This window comes from Oncorhynchus gorbuscha, linkage group LG23, assembly GCF_021184085.1.
Source record: "Oncorhynchus gorbuscha isolate QuinsamMale2020 ecotype Even-year linkage group LG23, OgorEven_v1.0, whole genome shotgun sequence".
NCBI lineage: Eukaryota > Metazoa > Chordata > Actinopteri > Salmoniformes > Salmonidae > Oncorhynchus > Oncorhynchus gorbuscha.
In genome coordinates this window covers 60643258-60650109 of record NC_060195.1, presented here as the reverse complement: position 1 = coordinate 60650109, position 6852 = coordinate 60643258, and the positions used below count along the sequence as shown (strand labels likewise).

The window sequence follows — 6852 nt, the reverse complement described above, 5'->3', positions numbered from 1 at the left end:
GTTTCCCTAACCCCTAAATCTAACCTTACCCTTTTAATTTTTTAATTTTACCTTTATTTAACCAGGTAAGCTAGTTAGTTTAGAATAAGTTCTCATCTACAACTGCAACCTGGCCAAGATAAAGCAAAGCAGTGCGACACAAACAACAACACAGAGTTACACATGGAATAAACAAGCGTACAGTCACTAACACAATAGAAAAAAAGAAAGTCTATATACAGTGTGTGCAAATGCCGTGAGGAGGTAAGGCAATAAATAGGCCATAGTAGCGAAGTAATTACAATTTAGAAGATTAACACTGGAGTAATAGATGAGCAGATGATGATGGGAAAGTAGTGATACTGGTGTGAAAAAGAGCAGAAAACTAAATAAAAACAATATGGGGATGAGGTAAGTAGATTGGGTGAAAACTTAACCTTAACCATAACCCTGAACCTAACCCAAGCCCCTAACCCTAAAACTAAACCTCGCTCCTAACCATAAACCTAATTCTAACACTAACACTAATTCTAACTTTAAGCTTACACACACACACACACACACACACACACACACACACACACACACACACACACACACACACACACACACACACACACACACACACACACACACACACACACACACACACACACACACACACACACACACACACACACACACACACACACACACACCTTGATATGAGAGCGACGTCATTCTCCCTTTCATTCCATTTTCTTTCCTCTCACCTGTGGATGAAATTTAGTCTATGTAGTAGGAATGAGAAATAGAACAATAACAAGGGGAAAGTCAGTGCACAAAGGGAAACAGTATCTATATTAGTTATATTACATCATAAAGTACATACAAGCAAGGTAGATCTACTATTTTTTTTCCAATTCTGGGATGTTTGCTCAATAACTTTTACCTTACGTATTATAATATGAAGGAAGTTCAGCCCATCGTACAATTACCACACTTACAGGAGTTGTACATTGGGAGCAACAGATTCACCTCTTTCCAGTCACAGGAAATATCAAACACTTCTATAGAGCTGAGACTGTTGGATTTATCCCGGAATCCATTGGGAGTCTTCATGATCACGACATATGTTCTTCCTTACCTTGAGAAGTTAGACATCGCCTACTGTGGCCAACTTGGACACATGGAATGGGATGTCCTGGACAGGTCTTTTCTGAGAAATGTCAAAAGTCTCAACCTGAGCGGGATAGAGATGACTTTGGAGAGGATGGCTATGGTGCTGCAGACGGTCAACTCCTCATTAGTCCATCTGAGACTGTATGACATTAGTGAAGAGAGGGTCAAGGCTCTCATTGATTTTGCCTGCCATATACCCACACTTCGCTTGCTCCGACTGCATCATAACAACATAAGTGCTTTGTCTGAGGAATTTCTGCAGTCATGTAAACAAGTGACCGAAGTGGATTTAGAAAATAATAATATTATTCAGCTGTCGGAGGTATCATTCAGATCAATGGAGCAACTAAGTACTTTGAGACTGGGCCACAACAGGCTTTCTTCCGTAACAGATGCCACAAGAAATATATCCACACTAATGCTCCTGGATCTCAGCTTCAATGTCATCCATAAACTGGGCTGCTCAGATTTCTCCAATCTTACAGGACTCACACAACTCTTTCTTTTCCACAATCAAAAAATCTCCAACCTACCAGGATGTGTATTCCATGATTTGAAAGACTTAAGGATCCTTAAACTGGGATCAAACAAAATCCTGACCTTGAATGATGCATTCATGAGTGGTTTGCACAAACTAGAATATTTGTCGATGTCATACAATAAGCTGAGCTCAATCTCTAAAGGAGACTTTAAAGGCTTAGCATCACTCAAGACCCTGCTTTTATTTGACAATCAGATTGCTAGTCTTGAAGATGGAGCCTTTGAGGGATTGGTGAATCTTACAGAACTTAGACTACAGTCAAATAAGATCACTCAAATAGACATAAGAAATACTGTGCTCACGGGACTTCCACACTTAAGAACTCTTGATATATCCTGTAATTACATCACATATGTAAATGATGGTAAATTTGACCCTCCGCCCTTCTCTCATCTGACATCTCTGGAGAACCTGCAGATCCATAGTCAGCGTCACAAGGGACTGTGTCATCTACCAATCAACTTCCTTGAAGGTCTGAAATATTTATTGTCATTCCAGGCAGGGGAGTCTTAATATTAAGGACCTGCACCCAGACACATTCATTCACACACCCCAGTTGTGGTTCCTTGATATCAGTAAGAATGAGTTCACAGCCCTCACTCCAAAGCTGTTTCGCCCAACCCCAAGTCTCAACAGACTTTATCTGCCCAAAGCCCGACTTCAGTCCTTAGATTTCCTCATAGGAGCAAACCTCAGTAGAGTGACTTTCTTGCAGGTGAGCAAGAATGACATAACAGTAGTCAATGAGACAGTGTTGCAATCTCTCCCTGCCTTGACATACCTGGACATGCAAGATAATCCTTTCACCTGTGGCTGCAGCGATGCTTGGTTTGTCCAGTGGATGGATGATAGAGGAAAATATGTTTGAAATGACTAATTATGTATACATTCCAATCAGAAACTGACTAGTCCAAATGCTATAATGTACTGTCCCTCTTGCTCCCTTTCACAATTGTATATAATGTAGTCAGGAAGTTAAGTAACAATGAAGGTCTGTTCTTTAAGTTCATTCAGTTGTACAAATCTCCAGGTGGTGGGAACGGGCCATCTCCAAAATGGTCGGGAATGTTGATTTATGCTGACTGGCCTTGACTTCGTGCTGATAACGCGGAGGCTTGAGAATTAGAGGGGCCCTCTGTTTGTGAAACGGAACGTTTGGAAAACGCTGACGTCATTTTCAGTTTATAACCTGTGGTAATGTGTGTGAGCATTCAGTACTCATCAAGAATAAATGCTGAACTTGTTTTTTAAGACTGGTCTCTTGCTAATTCATGCAAATGATAAACTTACAACTTATCATGAATTAGAAATGAGTGTGAATTAAATTGGTTTTGGCAATAAAACATAAGGGAATTTAAAATTCCTCTATCAATGGAGAACGACAACCAAACACAAATTGTTGGTGCAGGAGAATTTACCTGCAACTATCCTGCCGATCTAAAGGGAAACAAGCTGTTGGATGTTGAGCTTCAGTTCTGTACAGTACACTTAGGACTTTACTGCTACATCTCTACCACTTGTCTGGTCCTCCTCACCCTGATAGCATCCTTTGCCTACCACTTCCTGAAATGGGAGGTCATTTACGGCTATTACCTCTTCCTGGCTTTCCTCTATGACACCAAGCAAAGGAATAAGCACAAGCCTCATGGCTGTCAGTACGATGCCTTCATTTCCTACAACGCCCACGATGAGCCCTGGGTCCTGAGGGAGCTTCTGCCAGAGCTGGAGGGAGAACAGGGTTGGAAGCTGTGTCTCCACCACCGGGACTTCCAGCCAGGCAAACCCATCATAGACAACATTATGGACGGCATCTATGGAAGCCGCAAGACCATCTGTGTCATCAGCCACCGCTACCTGGAGAGTGAGTGGTGCTCCCGGGAGATCCAGGTGGCCAGCTTCCAGCTCTTTGATGAGCAGAAGTACGTCCTGATTCCGATGTTCCTGGAGGAGATCCCTACCCACCAGCTGTCACCCTACCACCGGATGAGGAAGCTAGTGAAGAAACGCACATACCTGAGCTGGCCCAGAGTTGGGGAGCACACCGCGGTCTTCTGGCAGCAACTACGGCTGGCTTTAGAGACCAAGGACGGCCCTGCTGAAGAAAATCCCATCCTCTCTGGGGTGGAGGCTCTGTGATAGTGACATGTTGATTTGAAACAACCATCACACTTTGAACCTTTTCTTTACATCTGCATGAGAATATCATTAAGAAATGCTTACACACATGTCATGACGTTGGCCTGGGGCTTAGGTTTATGACAGTCATAAATACCTCTTCCCCCCCCTTTTCCTCTCTCTACCCTACTGATGTTACATTTGCAAAACCCTTGGTTAATGTAGAGATTCTGGGAACATCAGAAGGTGGGGGGAAATTAACTATATTCTGGTAATCCGACCAGCTGAACATCTGCAGTGGTACTTAATGAATATGATGTCAGTTCGGTTGTCATCTGAGACATTCTCATCAATGATAAGATGGCATAAACTCTACAGTGGAAAGTCTACACATCAGAGTTATCGGATTCACATGGAATTGTTTTTCAATTTAAATGTTTGAATATGAAATTATTTGTGATGGGATGAAATGCGATTTTAGCTTCTAAAATGTGAGATTTGTGTTTTCATAAGATAGGGCTCTGCTCAATCAGTGGCCCACCCCTGTGAAGGGACATGGTCTATAAATATTTTCAAACACGCCCTCCTCCCCCTTCCTATATAAATCCTTGACGACAATGTAACCTCCTGTTCCGAGTTCCGAGGACGACGGTCCGATGTCAGAATGGTCCAGATAATAACTACAGAACGAAGCCAACATCAGCATGAGCTTTGGTTGCGATTGGTATGGACTTCGAACTCTTATTCACTACAGAAGTGATACCTCCTAGCCGTTGAGTTAGCAACAGCCGCTGCAAACGAGGGTTCGGAAGGAACAGACAGATTATCTCGTCTACCACACAATGACGTTATACAACATATTCAATTTACCAGCAGAGACATTCTTCAAAGGACAAAGGACTCGGTTGGGAAACACGGCCTTCCATCTACCACCAACCTACCGAAACTAAGCTCAGAGTAAATATTTATTGCATTTTCCTTTTCCAAATGGGCGGTAATTTAGAATGCATAAGATACTGTATTTACGATAGCACAGCTTCGCCCCTTTGTTCCTCACTCTTCCCGCTCTTTCACTCAAACCCAGCCATTTTCTTTGTGTAACAAGCTGTCATATCTGTTCTGCCCGCTAGGGACATTTTCCTTTATGACGTCATTTGTAATCAAGTTATGGTTTAATTATGTGTATGTGTAATTCTGTGTGATTAGTTAGGTATTTAGTAAATAAATAATTAAACGATGTCTTTATTCGGAAGATAACAGCTCTATAAATATTATTTTGTGGTGCCCGACTCTCTAGTTAATTACATTTACATGATTAGCTCAATCAGGTAATAGTAATTACGGATAAATTATTTTATAGAATAGCATGTCATGTTACTTAATCCGGCATAGCCAAAGGCACAACATTATTGGAGCCCCCTGATAGGAATCTAAAATAGAAAATTATGCTTTCATTTTGATTCAGCCTGTATAAAATAGAAAAGCAGATTACATAATATACCAAGTTTATCGTACACATTTTTGGAGTGGTAGACAAGCATTATTGTGTGAGTGTGTGTGTGTGTGCTGAGGATTCCCCGCCTCTGTGTTGTTCTCTGACGTAGTCAGGGTAACGTAAGCGAATACATTTCTGAGGGTTGATAAAGCTAATTATAGAAATCTGAGAAAAAGAGTGTTTGGCCAAACACAGGGATCTTTGGTGCGTGGTGGCCTGGTGCGTTTCAGACGCGGGTAGGCTCGGTCATTATTAATTTCTTGAGCAAGGACAAAGAACCAGCCGATTGAAATTCAGGAGATGTAAGCTTGACCAGCGATATATATCTCTGTCTCTCTCGTGAGTAGACCAAGGCGCATTTCGTTGTTGCCGGTTAAAACATTGTCAAAAAACGCAGAAAAGGGTTTGAACATAATACGTTATAAGTAAAACCTTTCCCTTGCCAAGAGAATCCTATGAGCTGCATTTTCAGGCACTAGGGAGGATTTAGCTTGCATGCTAAAGCTAACAAGGGAAATAGCCATTTTGTTTTCTTGTGCTACATTGAAATTCCTCCACCTTGCGGAACGGAAGTCCCGCCCTGGGTAGTTCCATTTGATTTCAGTGTGTGAAATCATTGACCGTTGATGTGCCCTAGTATATTCTTTCATGAAGAATTATTCAGGTCACACTCAAGTCATTACTTATGATATCCAGACGGATATCAACGTCTTATCCAATTGAACTAATAAGTGTAAATCTGGCAATTTTCCAAACTAACCTAGATGAAGCAACTTCTCAGGTTAATACAATTTTAATTCCCAATTAGCCTATACAGGTCTGATTTATCATTAAATTGATCAATCAGTAACATTTGGTTTTTGCAAAACCATTCAGTAATCCAGTACTGACAGAAGTCCCGCCCCAGCGGGAATCCCATGTGGCGTCGGCCTTAGGGAGAAGTGTACCATAGTGGTGAATGTTCCCAACATTTGATCTACTGTTTACACTTTATAATATCCAATCAATGGAGATTGTACGGATTATCGTCTCATTCAATTCAATAAATTAAATTGTTGAACATACCTTAATGTTCTTCCAATCAAATGAGACACTTTTAAAATTCTCATATTAACCTAGATGAAGCAACATCTCAGGGTAATTAAAGTTTAATACCCAGATAGCCTACCCAGGTAGGATTAATCATTGGCATTGATTAATTAATTAAATTTGCTTTTGCAAATACATTCACGTCCAACTTCCACATTACAGGTAGGGTACTGATAGTTCATCAACATCTATAAATAGATTAAACTTGTCTTTGCAGCTTCCAATGAATTCCAAACCCAAACTTTGAACAAAATAGGAAAATATTTCCTCAAAATTTTTCTAATAATGTGCAAGCTATCAAAGGAGGTGGTCACCACTCCTCCACTAATTAGTGAACCTCCACCCACAAAAGGATTGATCTCTGACCTCAGCAGCGATACCATCCCTAATTATGTCATTAGCGAAAAAAACAGCCGAAATTGTGAACGCTCTCCAAAACCAATCACCAAACACAGGCTTTGTGACGGTTCTC

The 6852-nt window shown here is 41.1% G+C and overlaps 1 pseudogene; it reads left to right on the top strand.

The window, feature by feature from the left end:
• Nucleotides 1-580: 580 nt before the first annotated feature.
• On the top strand, nucleotides 581-3817 carry LOC124011163 (annotated as a pseudogene).
• Nucleotides 3818-6852: the final 3035 nt, after the last annotated feature.